We start from the raw sequence: 19,511 nt of genomic DNA, 5'->3' as shown, positions 1-19,511 counted from the left end.
TTTGTATTTGTATATGTTAATATACACACTTATTTATGCAAATATGTATACATGTATGTATAAGTATATATATCATATATCACAAGTGTATGCCTAGTAGATATTATAAATACACGTGTGTGTGTATATACTGCTGTATCACATATATAAATGTTTATATGTATATACTCACATATATGCATATATATTCTCATATATACATATGTGTTTTATACATATATATATATATGTCCGTTTTTGTTTAAAGGAGAGAAAAATGTTCAATAAGATTTAGGAAGTCTTATCTCTCATTGTATACTGTTCTTCTGATTATATATTGCTCTATAATAAATAACCCTAAAACTGAGTGGTTTACAATCATTTTAAATTTTTTATTGTATCTTACAATTTCTGTGGGTGAGAAGTCTTTGAAGTCATGGCCAGGAGTTTCTGGCTTGGGGTCTGTATTGCGCGAACAGTGAGATGTTGGCTAGAGCGGGAGTGGTGGTGGTGGTGCGGATTTAGCGGGAGGCCGGGAATGATACCCTTCCCTCTCCTCTCTCTCGCGTCTTACAGCCGATCCGCGGCTCTCTCTACGTCCTTCAGTTTGTCTTCCTCTAAGCCTGGCACCCTCAGAATGCTTAGATTGCTTACTGGTCACCAAGTCTTCAGGGGCAAGCATTTCTGAGTGCAAACAGGAGCCTTACTGCCTTTCGTGACCCCGTCACCAAAGCAGGACCCTCTTACTTCAATACACTCTCCATAGTCATGCATGTGAAGGAACACACATTCAGCCCTGATGGACCCTCAGCACAGAGGGGACTCATCACCAGTGGGAAGGTGCGACCACTGCAACACCTCACTTGCTATTTACTGCCCAAGCGTTCTGCTGGTCACAGGGCTGCCTGACTCTCCCACAGGGACTCAATCCACTATTGCCTCTCCTCTTCCTTCAAATCTCAAAACACAAGCCCAACTCTCAGTTGATAAACCTGCTTCCCAGTTAACTGAAAGTAACAAAAGCTATGATCAGGTAAACACAGTATCGTTTTATCAGTTTTCCCAGCCTGCTCTACCTCCATATTCTGTTTTTGCTGCAGCTACAAAGATTGATTCTTTCTGCTACTTTTTTGTCATATGTGTGTCTACACTAAGATTTGCTCCTTTAGTTAATTCCATTCTTCCTAGAATGAAATTTTCTTTCCTTTGGGATTCTTACTCTCAGAATAGAAATAAAATCCATTTAAAAAAGTTCTATAAGTTTATAGTTTTCTATGTACTTTCCTCAAACTTCTTAAATCAAAATACTTGGACTGCCTCTATTAAACCAAAGTCCTTGATTTCCTCTGAGTTTTTTTCCCTTTGGATTCATAACTAACCTGTATTTCCCACTACATGCACACACAATTTCTATTAAGTAAACTTTTTTGCTTCATTAGGTATTATCTTTCTGACTTGAATAGTCATGTTTTAGTTCACAGTTTATTTCACTAAAAGCATTTGACACAATGATTAACTTCTTGGGGAACTTCCTACACAATTGGACTTCACTTTTGCTAGGCAGCTGCTCTAATGCTTGAACCACACCTCATGGGTGGGCTGATATGGATCCTCAATCCTCTTGTTCTCAGCTTTCTAGGTAGCCTGGGATGACAGGCATGAGCCACCACACCCAGCTATTGATTCAGATGGGTTCTCTGTGAGCTATATTTGCGTGGGCTGGGCTTGATCCACAATCCTCCTTATCTCAGCCACCCAGGTAAGTAGGATTAGAAGCATGAACCACTAACAGCTGGCCTTCCAGAATTTTTAAACTAAGACAGTTAGATTAAGGGGCTGGCAGATTGGCTCAAGTGATAGAGTACCTGCCTAGCAAGCAGGAGGTCCTAAGTTCAAACCCCTGTACTGTCAAAAAAAAAGAAGGAAATTAGATTCATTTCTCAAACACTAACTTGTTTTGCTTTATGTTTTAATTCTGTAAATTATCTTTGTTATAAAATTGATGACCACAGAGAAAACTATATTTCAGAATAAATATGATTAAAGAAAAAGACATCTTTATTACCTAAGCTGATATGTCTGAATGTCAGTTGGTATGTGGATATTATTTATAATTCTCTCCTTTCTGAAAGTAGAGTCACTTAACAATACTCTATAGGAAAAGCTTTGCATCCAGAGTTACTTTCTACCTCTGAAGGAAAATTAAGCACAGAATTATATCATCAATCTTTATATAAGACATAAGGTTGTATTAACAGAAGCATGAAAACATGTATTGATACTTGTTTTTTTCTATAAGAAACTATCTTTTTTTTATTAGAACTTAATATTCCATAAAACATCACCTCATAAAAGTAATTAGAAAGCTTCTTCCCATTTATAGCTCTAATTTTGGTTTGTTTCTTTAATAGAAGAATTGCTTGGCCTTAAAGCTCACTAGGACCCTTCCATCTCAACCCATAGCAAGGAACAAAAGGATTAAGGTTAGTCCTGCAATCCATTCTCTCCCTTTATTACAGATAACCAGGGAACTAAAGAAAGATGATGTAGTCAAGTTCCCCTCTCAGATGCTAATGATATATCTTCTGGAAAACATATACAAATGTGATTTACTAGCAGAGAGTCCTTTTCTGGTCTTCCTAGGTTACATTGCTCTAAACAAATCTAGAAACTATATATTTATGGAAACTGACACCCTGAAATTTTCAGGTGGGCTATATAATCACTGGAGTAAAATTGGGTAGTGTTTTAAAATAAGATAGCTCCCTCATTTATGGGTGATTAATGCCCGACTCCTTCAAGGGCTTTTATTTATTAAACCTGATCCAGAAAGCATTTAGACTCCATAAGAAAGGATCTGAGATGAGACAGTGATGCCCTGGACTCTGTGCTTTTTTTGTGCCTTGCAGTTAAGCATATACATGAATTCACTAGAAGGCTTTAAAGTATTCTGATTTATGATTCTTGTCTCATTTAACATTTTGGTATGAGGTGTTATTTTAAAATTTTTAATTTTAAAATTGAATATAATGTCAAGCCTTCAGAAGTTTGGAGGATAATACAAGGAACTCCTATGCACACTCCAACCTGAATTACTTATATTTTCCGTTACCTCACTCCAATATATGCATGTACACAAAATATATCATATTATTATGTACATTATATATACATATGTTTGGATTTATATTATTTGAGATTATGTTGGGATAGCAAGCCCATAAATAATTTACTATGTACATTCCACATTTAAGGACAATGTTAAAAAAAACTACAGACTTATTACAATATTGGACAATTTTTAACACAATCTCAAAATGAAGAATCCTTAGAAACAGGGGACATATATACCTAGTAAAATCAAATTTATAAGTAAGAATATTAAGGAATACTGGCCATTTCCACTGTGTTGACATCTTTGTTAATGATGCAAAAGTTATTAAGAGTGATCATGAGTCAAGGAGCTGCAAATTATACTAATGCTCAATGTTTCCTCTATTCTTGTAAATGTGCAGGAAAAGAAGATGACAGTTTACTTAGGATAGCCTTTGTGAAGCAATATAACAGCTAAATTAAATCTCAACCCTTATATATGTTCTAGTTTTCTGTGTGATGAAATGAGGTATATGTAAAACTGTTAGGATGAGTATAGAAATATGATTATTGCCTGTAGATAAACACTTACACATTTTTAAACTATAAAGAGAAATAGTGTTTAATGGAATACCATTTTTGATTGGAAGAATCTGTGATGAACAAAAAATCTTAAGTATGGATCAAGTATGGTACTGTTTGCCAAATGGCAAACAGTTTTTTAAAAATGAAGTTTGTCACATCAAGGAAATTGTGGGGATATGGGTTTCTGATGATAAAATTCAAGCTTTAAAGATGAAGTTAGAACTTTTGGAAATTTATATTCACCCCAGATCTTCTGACAGACTTGTTAAGCCTAATGGCACACGTCTATATTTGGAATACCTGGAAAACTCAGTTATGCATTCTTCATGTCTGAAGGTGAGTTTGACATTTTGCTCTTTTCTTTCTACTTTTCCCAACTTTTGCCTTTCTTTTTCTATAGATCCTCTTTTGCCTTCTTTTGTTCTTGCTCCTCTGTTTTAGGTGAATTTCTTGTATTATCCCACTTCTTCTGTGAGCTATTTGGCTACTCCTTTTTTTTCCCACCTTATCTCAGTTTATTTCAGTCTTAGATAAAATTTTTGTACTTTTGACTTTACAAAGTTATCTATCTAAAACATCATTTCTGGTGATGAATACAAATTGGCTGATCAGTGATTTGCTTCAGTAGTTTTCTAGATATTAAAGCTAAACTAAGATCTGTAATTTGGCTACTCCTTTTGCTTTTCATTTTTCTAAGTGTTAGGAAGTGAGCCCTTACTTTGTGTTATTCAACTTTGTTTTCTACACATCATTTGAAATATAAGTACCTCACAAAACTCCATTTCTACTTACCCCTTGTCACCTGTGATATTTTGTCATGTATGTTATCGCTATATTCTGCATACAAAATATATTGTATATGAAACATGTTTCAAACATTAAATTTTCAGCACATATAACACTGTTAAATCTAATATTAAGTAATTTGAGAGACAATTCAAAGTGGAAGATGAAAGAATCAATGCACACAAAGGAAAAATTTGGAGATGCTGTTGCCAATAATTGTGCTGATTATTCTTTAGTTAATGTTTTGAATTTACTTGTTTGAGGGACCTAAAATGTAGTTTTACAGAATGATGAAAAGGTCAACAACTTATATAACTATAGGTGTTGAATCTGAGAGAGGGTTGCAGTATAAAAAGGTCATGATTTAAATAAAGATGTTAACACATTTATCTCAAATAGAAATGATTAGGGAAACTCATTGAATTCAATGAAACAAGAAATGTAAATCTAAACAAGGGATAAGTTACAAAGCATTTGGTTTTACAGAAGAGAAGAGATAATGGGAGATAGAGAAGAGCAAATCTTATAATCTTTATTTTTAGTGAGGGATAGACAGACATTACCTCAGTTAGGAAAATCATGTAATAGAATTTTAAGACAATACTTAAAGCTTTAAAAATGAATATTAGACTAACAAGAGAACTGTTTAGAAAGCAGTTAACTGTAACAATTGACCTGGAAATAGGGAAATCTCGGGGAAGAGATTTCAGGGTTTGGTCTTTTTTATCATTTAAAACAATTAGTTTTCCCAGGTATCTGCATTAGTTTTTTGCTGGTAACAAAGCACCACAATCTTGGGGCCTTAAAACAACACAGACTTATGGCCATAATCTTCTATAGTTTAGATGTCCAGCATAAGACTCATTTGACTAAAATTGACAACTCTGTACTACGACAGGTTTTCTTACCTTTTCTTGAAGCTGCCCACATTCCTGGCTTCATAAGCCCCTTTCTCCATCTACAAATCCAATAATGTTACATCTTTCTGATCATTCTTATGTAGTCCTATTTCTCTACAACTTCCTCTTCTGCCTCGTTCTTCCATTTTTACAGAACTCCGATTTATCAAAGCCACTGGAATAAATCTACATAGTCTATTGTGAAGTTAGCTGATTCCCATCTTGGTTCTCCTTTGCCATGTAATCTAACAATGTGAGCTTCTGTATAAGGGACAACCATTCTGCCTACCACACTGATAATCAACGTGGACTTTAAAATCACAATGTTAATATAATTGGCATAGTTGATAATAAGTTCACACCTAACTATTCTTAGACCATCCCAGTATTACTATAAATTTGGTCAGCATCATGAAAATCATTAGTTATGTGTCATGCTCCCAGATCTAAATCCAGTTTAATGAATAAAGACATAAGGGATAGGATCTTCCAGTCTAGATTTTAACAAGTACCTCAATAACTTTAACACACATTGAAAGTATGAAATTTATTGGCTTAGCCCATTTATGAAGAGTTAATGAAACTGAACTGGCAAAAGATTTAAGAAGGACTGGGGCACAAAATTGAAATAGCAATCCATAAACACACTGCTCAGGATGAAGAGCTTAGTAATTTGCCCACTAGCAACATAATATTTCCTGGAAGAATATAAATAACAAATAATAAAGAATAATCTTCAGATATTCCAAGAAAAAGAACAGATAATGGCTCATAATGGACTATTTTTAAACATTGAATGAATGAATACTGAACCATGAACTAATCACTGTAAAAGAGCAGATATATATATATAAAATAGCAAAATCAAAATCTGTTGCAGTAAAATTGCAGATCAGAGAACGACAATCTGAATATGCATAAAAGGAATTAATCCAAATATATATACAAGTAAAAATATACAACTTTTTTTCAGAATATGCTATCCCTTAATATTCATAATACACATTTTACATTGTATATAGAAAAATTTAAACTAAGTAATTTGTGTGACATATAAAATGTATTTTTAAATTTATTGAAAAAAGAAACAGAGAAAATTTTAGGCAGTAGTATTTCTATTTCTCCCTTTGTTGTTTATGCATGAGAAGTCTGGCCACAGTAAGCATACTTAGTGAACAATCATTAATCACCCACCTGCAGACACTAGCCATGAATGCAGAGTACATGGGAAGAATTACAAAATGACTGTAAGAATTGCCCTGAAACTTCAAGTTGTTTGAAGTGATAGAAAAGATCATAAAGATACCAAATGAAAAAAATGTAAATATGCAACATTAAAATGGGACCAAGTCTTTCTGGAAATGTCTTCCCTCATCTATATTTTGAATCTCCAATGCTCTGATGGGCTTTCTTTATTGTTGGAGTAGAATTTATAACAGCCTTGAATTAGAATCTCTGTCTCCAGGTCTATTTTTAACTCCTGGACTATTATCTGCTTAAAGACAGAGATTATATCATCTATTTTTATGACTCATGCCCAGCACAGCACCCTACATTTAATAGATGTTGAATAAAGGTTTGGTGTATGTGTGTATGTGTGTGTGTGTGTTAGAGATGGAGAACAAAACATCAGAATTGTTATTCCTTTAAAAGCTCATTTCTAAAATGAATTTAAAAAAATCTTAAAAGTAGGTTTCATTTCTCTAAAGTGTATCTGTATTATCATTCATTGGTTTGTTCAGTTGTGGCTATGTCCACCATGAAATACTGCGAATTAATTCAAGTCATAGTTTAATAGTCATATAAAGCAAAGGATTAATTGTCTCATGATATCATGGTTTACAAAACCATTGACTATATTAATTCAACAAGCTCATTGAAGTTAACAGAATATTTTAATGATATGGGATCATATTAAAGAAACCATTGTATTGCTAATTAGGATTATCAGAAAGAAATCTAATCTTCTAAATTTAATTCCAAACAGAAAAAATGTATAATTCTCAGGATAAAAACTTATTAGAAGTTGATTCTCCTAATAATCTATGAGACTAATTTTCATAAAGTTAATGCATGCTTGTGAATAATATTTCCTTTATATTCTAATATTTATGAATTCAAAAGATACTTTGAATAATAACAGAAACTTGTTTATGTTTTGAAAGATCTAAGAGAAATAGTTTTAAATCACAAAGTATAGGGAATGCATTTAAGCTTAGATCCAGCTGATGCTTCAGTTATTTATTAGGCATCCATTGTAGATTACTGTAAAGTTGTTTTCTAAAAGTCTATCCATTTAAAATGAGTTCAAGTATACTAACTTAAGCAAATGGAATCCCTTGACACCAAACATTTGAGTATTAGTGTGAACAAACTTGGGCATACTGATGAAACTTTACAAAGCAAATTTTGATCATAGAGTAAACAGTAAAACATTGGGGAAAGTGGAAACAATGGTCATGGAGAGCATTTAAATTGCTAGCTTTCTTTACAGGTGGATTTGGGTATTGTAATTGGTTCTACAACTTTTCTTCTTAGGCAAGCCACTTTTGCCTTGAAGCAATGAAGAGCTGTGTGTTTCCTCAATATATCTTTTTATCCTGCCATAGGGACTTTGTAGGCCATGTGTGCAGAAGATATAATCTTGGCAAGAAGCACAGATTTCTAAATCACAAAGAACAGGATGGTCTCACTAACTGCTATCATGATCTGAAGGAACCATAAATATACCAGGAATGAAAAAGTCTCTTATGAATGTACATGGGAGAACATTAACAAATACTATTAAATATTATCCAAATGGTTGTAATTCTAGCTATGCATCATTAGTTTAACATCTAGAAATTAGTCCATGTATTTCTATGTGTTAACAGGGACAGCAAGAAAGAAATGATTATCTTGATAGATGAAGAACATAAATTTTATTAAACATAAAATGAAAATTATAATTTTTCAAATTCTAGCCATGCTAGAAATAGCAGGCAGCTTCCCTTTTCTGAATAAGGCTTTGTAAAAGAACCTATTGCAATCCCTGCCCTCTCTGGTGCAAATACTGATTATTGACAATGTCTACTTAAAACAGGGAGTGAAGCAAGAATGAGCACTATCACCTTTTTAAATATTTGTAAAAGGGGCCTATCTAGTATAATGCATCAAGAAAGACATGAATATTGAGAAAGTTGGAAAGGAAGAAATATTCCATTCCCAGAGAACATAGATACCCAAGAAATAATAAGAAAGAATGTGTACACAACATTTAACAGAATAAATATATTACATAGCATTATGATTAGGTATAAATCCAATAGAAAAATATTTGTAAATACTATCAATAAAGGAACAAAATATCTCAAAATGTTACTCTATATAATAGATTAAAATACATAAAAAACGTAGAAGTTATTTTTATAATAATGTAAAAGACCTATACCTTAAAAAGTAGAACACAGAAACTGGGCTGATACTGACCCTGCTCATGATTGAAAAATTTAGACTTTACTTTGTCTAAAGTATATCTATAAACTCAACAGAATCCAAATCCAAATCCAAGTAGAGGTCTTTAAACCAAAAATGACAAGCTGAATAAATTCATGAGATTAAAGAGGCTAATCCTGAAGGAAAAAAAACTGAGTTTAATGTACACAAATCAAGACTTCTTATAAACAAATATTAACAAGGGAAAGTTGTACTGGCCCAAAGGTAAATAAATTTGCCAGTGTCCATGGAATAGAAGAGAGAGTAAAATAAAATTCACACATACATGTCTGTTATCCTATTAATGACAAGTGCAACATAAGTGATCTGATTAATGACAAGTGCAAGTTCAAGAGTAGGAGACTTGAGGGTAGGGTGAAAAATAATGTTTTTTTAATTGATTACAGACTCAATTAAGTAAATGTATGAAAAATGTATGTTGCTTCTAGTCTACAAGTTAATTCTAGGTATACTACAGATCCAAAATCCAAGTACGAAAATGTAGCTTTTAGTAGAATCTATAGAGAAATGTATTTTGGCTTTTGGAGTATGCAGCTTTAAATGGATACAATAGTACTATCCAAATGAAGAAAGGAAAAATTAAAATATATTAAAGTGAGAAATTTTAGTTTATAAAGGCTCCACTTATTAAAAAAATGGAGCTCAAGTCATGGGTACTCATGAGTACAGAGCTCAAATCTCTGTACGTATATTGAACAAAATAATGAACCCTCAAAATATAGTGACTGTCTACAAATCAGTAGGACATAAAACCACATTGGAAAACTTCCTATTTCTACCAAAAATGAATATCCAGATAACTTATAAGCCGAGACTTCTATTCACCTCCCATATGTACCCAGCACATGTTCACTTAAATGTTTATGTCCACTTGTTCTTTGCAGTAAGGTTCACAAGAGGTCCAACTTGCAAACTAACCAAATTCTCACCAACAGCAAAATAGATAACATACATTGTCGGGTATCACACAGAATTCAGGCTAAGTAACCTTCAGCTACATACCATTGCTTGTGCACTTCTCACAGATACAATGCTGAGTGAAAGTGAAAAATAGACAACAGAGTGTATTCTCTATGATTCTATTTATGCATGCACGTGGTCAAAACTAGCCTACGTATTAAGAAATAAGGCTGGTGTTGATTATCAATAGTACTTCTTAACTGGAAAAGAGAAGTTTATTATGTCAGTTTTTATTGTTCAATTTTAAGCTCTTTTTCATTAACACTATGTAATTACCTCTCTCACAGGTAGTTCTTTTTGGATCCAAGTTCTGGTTGAAGAGATTTGTTTAATTTACAAAATTATTTTTCTCTGTACTTTAATGATACATACAGCATTCTTTCCTCTTGATCAAAACCAAGTCATTTAAATACTTTCCCTCATTTATTGACTTTTCAGTCACTTTTCAATTCTTAGACCCATTTCAAACTACATTCTATTTTTTTGTGGTTAATGTATTTTTTTCTTTTATTATTCATATGTGCATACAAGGCTTGGGTCATTTCTCCCCCCTGCCCCCACCCCCTCCCTTACCACCCGCTCTGCCCCCTCCTTCTCCCCCCCACCCCCTCAATACCCAGCAGAAACTATTTTGCCCTTATTTCTAATCAAACTATATTCTAAATATGTTGCTAAATCTAACTGAAATGTTACTGCCTTAGCTCACTTGATTTCTGTCTCAGTTTTAACTCACTAATGATCAATACTGTTGCCTATGCCTTCATTTTAAAAAACCCTCTCAAATTCACTGTTACTAAACTGGGCATTTCCTGTTCTGTTCTATTCTTATATCTTTAGTTAAGTTATTGAATATGGATGCTTTTGAAAACATTCTTATATTTACTTCTCTTGTCAGGTAATCTGCATTCATATACATGACTTAAATCAATAGAATCATCATGAATTAAACCAATGACTTCTCCATTTTATCTTTGGTCCTAAACTCTAAATCACTGAATCCTTTGCACTACTTGTAACAACACTTTGACTGAACAAATGTATCTTCAATGTCAGCAAGCCCAAATTTTCCCATGATTTTTCACTGACAACTTTCTTCCATTATCCAAAATCTCAAGGGACTATCCAGGCATTCCACCTTTCTGAAATCCAGAAACCAAGACACACAACCATCTTTCTACATACTCAATCTATTCCTAAGCCCATCAATTATAACTCCAAAATATGAAAATTATATGCATATGGAAATTTTTAATTTGATGTAACTCCACATAGCTGAGAGTAATTATTATCATGATATTCTATGTTCTAGTCTTTTAATCCTTTATTTTGTTTATGTTTACAAGTACAGTTTTGAACAGTTTGTAACAAAATAATTTTTAAAGCTATTAGTAATAGAATTGTTAATTATAATAATTACTAACATGTGTTGAATGACTTTTATGCAGTAAGGCAACCAATCCTCCCAACAGATCTGTGGATCAGAAGCTATGATTATCTGCACCTGCAGATGAGAAGTGTAAAGAAGACTGAGAAAAAAGAATTTACCAGGGTCCATGGAGAAGTCAGGGCTTGAACCTAGTGCAGAGCCTGAGCTATATTATTTGTTCAATCTATATGTGTGTAGTAATAAAAAAGACACTTATTGGAAAGAAAAGACTTATCATGTGAGTTTATTATGTCAATTTTTATTGTTCAATTAAAAATTTTTTATTAATACTATGTAATTACAATTGTCTCTGAAGCTATCACCCATAGCAAGTCAATTCTTTACAACAGCTCTGTTTTATATTTAAATGGTCATCATTTCTAAGCTATTAAAGTCCATTTTTAAAAGTTGCTTTTCCTTGGCTATAAGTAGAACAGTGAGCACAGGTCTAACTCTAAGGGCAGTCTAGGGTTGCAACTACATTAATTACTTGGCACAAGAGTACATCCAATTCTTGCTCTGACAAATCCTCTGCCAGAAGCATTTGCCACCGAAAAAAGAGAACATTCTCGGGTACTTTAGATGTTGTTAACACAAGGGATCAAGTTGCATTATATGGTCCTGCTGAGCTTGCTCTTTGGAAGAGGCTGTGTTCAAGAATACTATGTGACATGTAGACCTGTATTGCTAGAACTTTCCCGCATTTGTTTTAGAACACAAGGGTACTCTGTCTTTTCACTCCAATTTCATATCTCTGGTTCACTTTTAATGGAAGGCTTTCTCTATTACCCTTATTTATTTCATAGCTTTTTCTTTTTGCTATGAGCTAACTATGCAGAAAACTCCACAGAGGTTCTTACTAGAGATTCACTGCCACTATCCTCACAGAGATCATTTGAGGTAGCTGTGGTTCCTTTCCTTTTCCCAGGGCATGGATATCAACTAGGATTTTTAATCTTGTTTCTCAGGCTGGGAGATTGCTGTCTGCTTAAGAATTGCTAGTTTTCTCATTTCTACGCAAGTTATTTTCCAAAAGGGAAATATACAGGACTACTTCCTGAAATTCTGTTTCCAGTACATCAAACAGAACTCTTGATTTTCAAGCTGCCCAATGACTCAAATGCACACCATTGGTGTTGGAGGAAGAGGCGGAGACAGAGGAAGTGAATATGCAATGCAAAATATGTTTTAAACTTATCACCCACATGTTATCTCTTTGTGTGAAATAATTGTTCAGTTTTTATTTTTTGTATTGTTTTAAGTGAGAGAATAACACATCTCTTCTTGTTCATTATTTGATTTTTATGTAAACAGAAGGAGGGAAAATATTGTCCATTTCTGTTTTAGCTTAGCAAAATAAGCCCAAGTTGTCTGATATTTGTTATACCATTGGCTAAAGGATAGTCACTAAAATTCAGGATTTTAGATTTTTATATCCTAGTCCTTGAGGGCTAGTAGCTTTATTAAGGCAATTTTTGTTTTTTGTAATGAGAGATTAGTCATTTAATGTGAGGCAACTTTTCAACAATGACAATTTGTCTCACTAATGTGCTGTACATGTTGAAAAATTACAGAAATTATAAACAGACTAAACTTGCTTTGATTTGCTACTGACAAGAAGTTTCAAATACTCCCCTAAGGGGACTTTTTAATCAGAGAACTACAATATGTCAGACAGGAAATTTGGATGAAAATTTGTAATGCTAAAGAGAGGAAAGCAGGGGAAAGGAAAGTCATTCATCATTGTAATATTTCTCCATACACAAAGCACAGATCAAGGATTCTGTGCACACAAGAATTTCCAGTTTACAGAAAAGCTGTATCGCTCTGTTTCTATTACAATATAATATTGGAACACATGAAGTGTTTGCAGATATGAGTGATAGAGTTTAGGACTTTACAGAAAATAATCTTTGTGATCACAACACTTGAATTATGTGTTCTGAGGATAAATAGTGCAAAAGAATATTTTTTTAAAATGTCAACAAATATTTAACCTGCACTTATGTGTCTAACCACAGTAAATTGGGTCAAAACCATGAAATATTATTAGCTCTTGTTAGCAAATTTATGAAGTACACATGATTTTTATACTAAATTGTAATTTTGTCTTTCTTATTCCATGAATTTACATTTAATTTTTATGTTTTTGATTCAAGTTTCCATTTTCCACAGGATATGATTTTCTCTATTAGTTTAGACTCACAATACAAGAGGTCAAATTTTAATTTTTTTCCTGCTCAATATGCATCTTTCTTATTCAACCATACTCCCATTTGCTGTTAGTCATTCAACATAAGCCATCCACAATTAATGAACTTTTATGTTTTGAGCAACTCATCTATGCAAATGTACTATGTAGGTCATAGATTTAGGCATATCCCTACTGAAACTAACAATTCAACATCCTTTCAAAGTGATTAAGTTAGAAACATCTTTAAAATAATTAGCAAACACAAAACAAATTACAGCTCAATGTATTCACAAAAATACATGAACAATAAATACTGTTTAGTCATATACTTTTTTATGAGAGATTAAGTTACCTAGGAAAATATTTATAACAGATGTCAGCGGTAGCATCACATTCAGTTAATGACATTCAAATAGGTCTTGCTAGCTGTTATGGTTTGTATCTTCTCAGGTAGAAAAGGCTTGGTCTCAACTACAGATGCTGTTGGGAGTTGGTGAAATATTTAGGAGGTAGGACCGGGTCACTGGAGATGACTTTAAAGTCTACATTGGATCAGTGGCGTTTCTCTCTCTCTCTCTGCCTGCTTCTTGACTGACATGACTGTGTCTATTCTTATATATACTATCACCATGTTCTTTTTTACCTTCAGTCCAAAGCAATGGAGCCAGTGGATCAAGGACTGAACCTTTTGTAACCATGAGCCATGTCCTTTAAATTTACTTCTGTCAGGTATTTTTTACAATGAAAAGCTGACACACTGACAAAATATGTTTGTTTCCACCTGCAGTGTTGTACCTAAAAAAGACAGAGAGCTAAGGCAAACCAGTAATTCATTCAATCCCCCAAGGTTGAGGTAATCATAACTAACACGTGTGCATATTAATACAATGGTCTACAAAGTTAAGTATTGCAACACCAGGCAGTGGAAGTGATGAAAAAATCAGTTTGTTTACTCCTGTTTTCTCTTTTCAATGAGTGAAGAATAGATATGCATATAGATATAGGTACAGATATAGATATATAGACATAGGTTTAGAGAGTTAGATAATATAGTTATGGATCATGCATAAGCATTTGACTGGAGGCATGTTTTGAAGGTTATGTTGGGACTCTCATAATATGATATACATCTATTTCTCTCTCTCTCTCTCTCTCTCTCTCTTTTTCTTTCTCTCCCCCCACACACAAACATTTTCTCATACTAATATGTAATGTATGAAAATTGTTGGTGTGCTTATTAGTTTTTAATCTGGATATAAACAATCAAAACACTCTATTAATACATCATGAATACGGATACCCCCGATTTGAACCTAAGTCAAACCACATAGGAGACTGTGTCTCAAAAGAAGAAAAGAAAAGAAAAAAGTCAAGCAGGGCTTGAGTGAATCTGGAGTTCATAATATTGATTTCAAAGGGAGTTTAGTCAGAGAGGGAAAAGTGTGTGGAACCAAATCAGTAGTTATAAACTCTACTAAAGGTAAAAACTTAACACGATACACTATACATCTATGAAAACATGTTAGTTATGATGATGATGATGATTTGATAAGAGATTGTGGAGTAAAATAGTATATGTTTTCTTGCAAAGGTCTTTTGAAAACAACCTGAAAGAGTAGGAGTAAAAGACTGAGATTTCAAAACATACAGCTTTCTCTGAGTTTGAAATGTACTGTCAATTAAGTTAGAACAAATGAACAAAAAACTTAAATTTATATCCTCCACCAAGAATTAAAAGTATATAAGTTGAGCTAATGTATCTACATAAATGTTACAAAACAACACAATGCTTTAGCTGTTCACATACAGTAATTTAATAATTCAAAAATATATTAAATGGAATGGATCAGATTAAATTGTAAAAGATATCTTTAGGGGATGGAACTTCAAGGATTTTCACGCAAAAATTTAATTCATATGTCATTCTTTAGGGAGAATTGAAGGGATAAAAACAGTAAGGTAGGGAATACATAAACCACATCTGAAAAAATGTGTATTTCATTTTGCATTGAACAGAGTTTTATAAAGGTTAGTGATGAAGCCTATAAAATAGTAAGATAGGTGGTGGAAGATTGCAGAAGAATTCAACCAAATTGCATATTGTGATATACAGGCAATGAGAAGATAGGAAAACTGAATGCTTTGAGCAATGCTTGAATTGATCAGAGGCATGCTTCAGGGGATGTAAGTCAATTCATATATTGGACAATACAGTGACGAAAGGAACAGGCAATCAAAGTTTGTCATTTTGTTTTATAATGCCTTTTCTTCCTTCCAGAAAACTCTCTCTAACTTTGTCCACATGCACACAGGGGTTTTCATGCCTTTCTCCTCCTCTTATATCACTTCATGACTCTTTTTCTTCTCGTCATTATTATGTACTCCTGTTTTCCCTGGTACACATTGTATTATCCTTAGAAAACGATCATCTTGTTCATTGTTTAAATTCCTATGCCTTACATAACATTTTACATGGGAATAGGGAAAACTCGGTAATAAATGACAGATAAGATTTCTACATGAATCAAAACAGTGAATCAATTATCTCCATTCTGACCATTCAAAATCATCCCTTTCATTTTTGTTTTCTTGATAGCTGAAACACATTTTAAAATGAAATTTTTCCTGCTACTTCTTCAACATTAGAAGGATTGACCACTCTTAGTGTGGCTGTTTTCAGTTCAATGTTTAATTGATTTTTTCAAATTCATACTAGCAGTAAATAATTGCATATTTAACCATTTTAGGGAAGGCCAGAATATACTGACCGCATTTGTACCCAACATGGTAAAAAAATTTGAGAAAATGTCATTTCACTTTTTATCTTAATAAAGATATTTTTCTCACACCATTTTGTGTGTGTGTGTGAGTGTGTGTGTGTGTGTGTGTGTGTGTGTGTGTAGTATTGGGGATTGAACTGAAGGTCTTCAGCCTTCTAGTCAGGTACTTTATCATCAGAGCCATTCTACCAACCATTTTCCCATTGGGTATTATTTTATTTCTTAACATTTTTTAGTATATGTTAGTGGTACAGATGGTTTCATTGTCCCACTTGCATACATGTTTAAAATGTACTTTAATTAGTTTTGTCCCCTCCATCATTTCCTTCACTACCCTCTCCCCACTTAAAATAATCTTAATACATTTCATTATTCTGTTTACATAAAACTATATAAGGTATGTTTATCTTATTTTCCCTTTTACATTTACCCCTTCCACACACACTCTATTGCTCATCCCCCCAACAGGACCAGTTTCTCATTCCAGTTTTTCATTCTTCAAGTGTACATTCCTTGTTCAAAGAGACTTTGCCATGACATTTCACCCATGATTATATTGTACATTAATCAGATTAATCATCTTGTTACTCTCCCTTACTTTCCCCTCCCCCAATTAATCAGCAGCTGTCATTGTGAGCCAGTATGCCATCTTCCTACACAGATGAAATGGATTTTGATATTATTCATTCTCTTTCCTCTCCCTCCTTCCCCTAGTCCCCTGAAACATTCCATTACAGACATTTCCCTACATATTACCATGTTTGTATTTCTGTATACACTTATCTTTTGAATCTATCTTCCATATATGAGAGAAAAAGCAATGCCTTTGTTTTTCTGACCCTGGCTATTTCACTTAACACAGTGCACTCCAGTTTACTTGCAAACATCACAATTTCATTTTTCTTTTGGCTGAGTAATACTCAGTTATGTATAAGTACCACATTTTCTTACTCCATTGATCAGAAGTAGGGCATCTGGTCTATTTTTATAGCTTGGCTACTGTGAATAGTGTTGCAAGAACATGGGCGTACAAATGTCTGTATTATATTCTGACTTACCCTACTAAAATATATGCTAATTTTTAGTTTTTGAGGTACCTCATACAGTTTTCCATAGAGGTTGTGCTAATTTACATTCCCTCCAACAGTGTATGAGGGCTCCTTTTCCTCTACATCTTCAGCAACATATGTTGCTATTTGTGTTTTTGATGAGAGCCATTCTGATTGGAGTGCAGTGGAATCTCAATGTCATCTTGATTTGCATTTCCTATATGGCCAAGATGAATGAAATGGGAGAGAAGACCCAGAGATACATCCTCACAGCTACAGCCACTTAATTTTTAACAAAGGAGGCCAAAAACATACATGGGAGAAAAGACAGCTTCTTCAAAAAATGGTAATATATCACAATAGCCAAGTTATAGAAACAGTCAAGATGCCCCACTACTGATGAATGGATCAAGAAAATGTGGTATCTATACACAATGGAATTTTATGCAGCCATGAAGAAGAATGAAATGTTATCATTCACTGGTAAATGGATGGAATTGGAGAACATCATTCTGAGTGAGGTTAGCCTGGCCCAAAAGACCAAAAATCGTATGTTCTCCCTCATATGTGGACATTAGATCAAGGGAAAACACAACAAGGAGATTGGACTTTGAGCACATGATAAAAGCAAGAGCACACAAGGGAGGTGTGAGGATAGGTAAGTCACCTAAAAAATTAGCTAGCATTTGTTGCCCTCAATGCAGAGATACTAAAGCAGATAACTTAAAAGCAACTGAGGCCAATAGGAGAAGGGGACCAGGAACTAGAGAAAAGGTTAGATCAAAAAGAATTAACCTAAAAGATAACACACATGCACAGGAAATTAATGTGAGTCAACTCCCTGTATAGCTATCCTTATCTCAACTAGCAAAAACCCTTGTTCTTTCCTATTATTGTTTATACTCTCTCTTCAACAAAATTAGAGATAAGGGCAAAATAATTTCTGCTGGGTATAGAGGGAGTGGGGGGGTGGAGTGGGTGGTAAGAGAGGGGATGGGGGCAGGGGGGAGAAATGACCCAAGCATTGTATGCACATATGAATAATAAAACAATAAAAATTTTAAAAAATGGTAATAGAAAAAGTGGATATCCACATGTAGAAGACTGAGATAGATCCTGTTTTTTACCCTGTACTAATATCAATTAGAACTGGATCAAGGATCTCAATTTAAGAACTTAAACTCTGTAACTATGAAAGATCAGGAAAGACACTGGAACATATAGGCATAGGCAATAACTTCCTGAGTAGAACTACAATAGCTTTATGTTGGGTATTTTTGAGGTGTAGTCTTGCTTAATGCCTGGGTGAGTCTGCTCTGTGATCCTACTATTTGTGCTTCCCTGCATAACTGGGACAATAAGTGCATGCCACTTTGTCCAGCCATAGGTTGAGATGGGTTCTTGGGAACTATTTTCCTGGGTTGGCCTCAAAATGTGATCTTCCCTACCTGGTACCTCCTGCGTAACTAAGATTACAGGTCTGAGCTACCACATCCAGCTTACTTGACAATACTTAATAAATTAAAACCTATAAAAGAAAATACAAAGAGTTAGATATTGATGTACAATAGATGTAGAATACAGAATTACAATGCTCTCTCTTGTGTTTAAGTTTTAAAATGCTTGTTTGTTAGTCTAATTACTGAATTCTTACCATAGACTTAATCATTGCTAGAGGTAAAACATGAACACAACATGGAAGATTTTGCCCTCAGGTAGCTAACATATTATCAGAAGAGGTGAACAAATAAATAGGTAGTAATTATCAAAAAGCATCATTGAAGTCGTGAGAAAGACAGCAAGGATTATTCTGGAACTATACATCAAGGACGATATGATAGGTTGGGAGCTAAAGCTATCAGAGTTTCAAATTAAAATATGTATATTAGAAACAAAAGCATGTTTGCTTTGCCAATTTATTCTAGAGTTCTGCGTTAATCATAAAATTTAAAAGCAGGATTACTGATAGAATGTGGGAGTACTTGGCAAATCTGAAACTCTTACCCTCGCCGCCACCTAATGAGTATGTTGGTTTTATCTGGCTGCTCCATTCCATCTGTGATGTCTTTGATTTCCTGAGGCATGAAATGAAGAATCCAAGGTGCCCAAAACACACTGGCTGATTGTCTGTACTCATAAAACTGACAATCTTGTGCCTCACATGAACTTTTCTTTCCTCCATGGAATTACTGGAGATCAAACATGTAAAGGAGTGAGAAATATATCTTGAATAAAAGTATGTCCTACTAAATTGTTAGGTTAATA

At 33.8% G+C, this 19,511-nt stretch overlaps 1 long non-coding RNA gene across 1 annotated transcript in view; it reads left to right on the top strand.

Moving 5' to 3' along the window:
- The window catches only part of LOC141416841 (uncharacterized), a 451,556-nt gene that overhangs the window by 202,617 nt on the left and 229,428 nt on the right, over positions 1-19,511 (top strand). The window lies entirely within an intron of this gene.

Source organism: Castor canadensis, chromosome 14 (assembly GCF_047511655.1).
Source record: "Castor canadensis chromosome 14, mCasCan1.hap1v2, whole genome shotgun sequence".
Taxonomy (NCBI): domain Eukaryota; kingdom Metazoa; phylum Chordata; class Mammalia; order Rodentia; family Castoridae; genus Castor; species Castor canadensis.
This window is presented reverse-complemented; position numbering and strand designations above follow the sequence as displayed.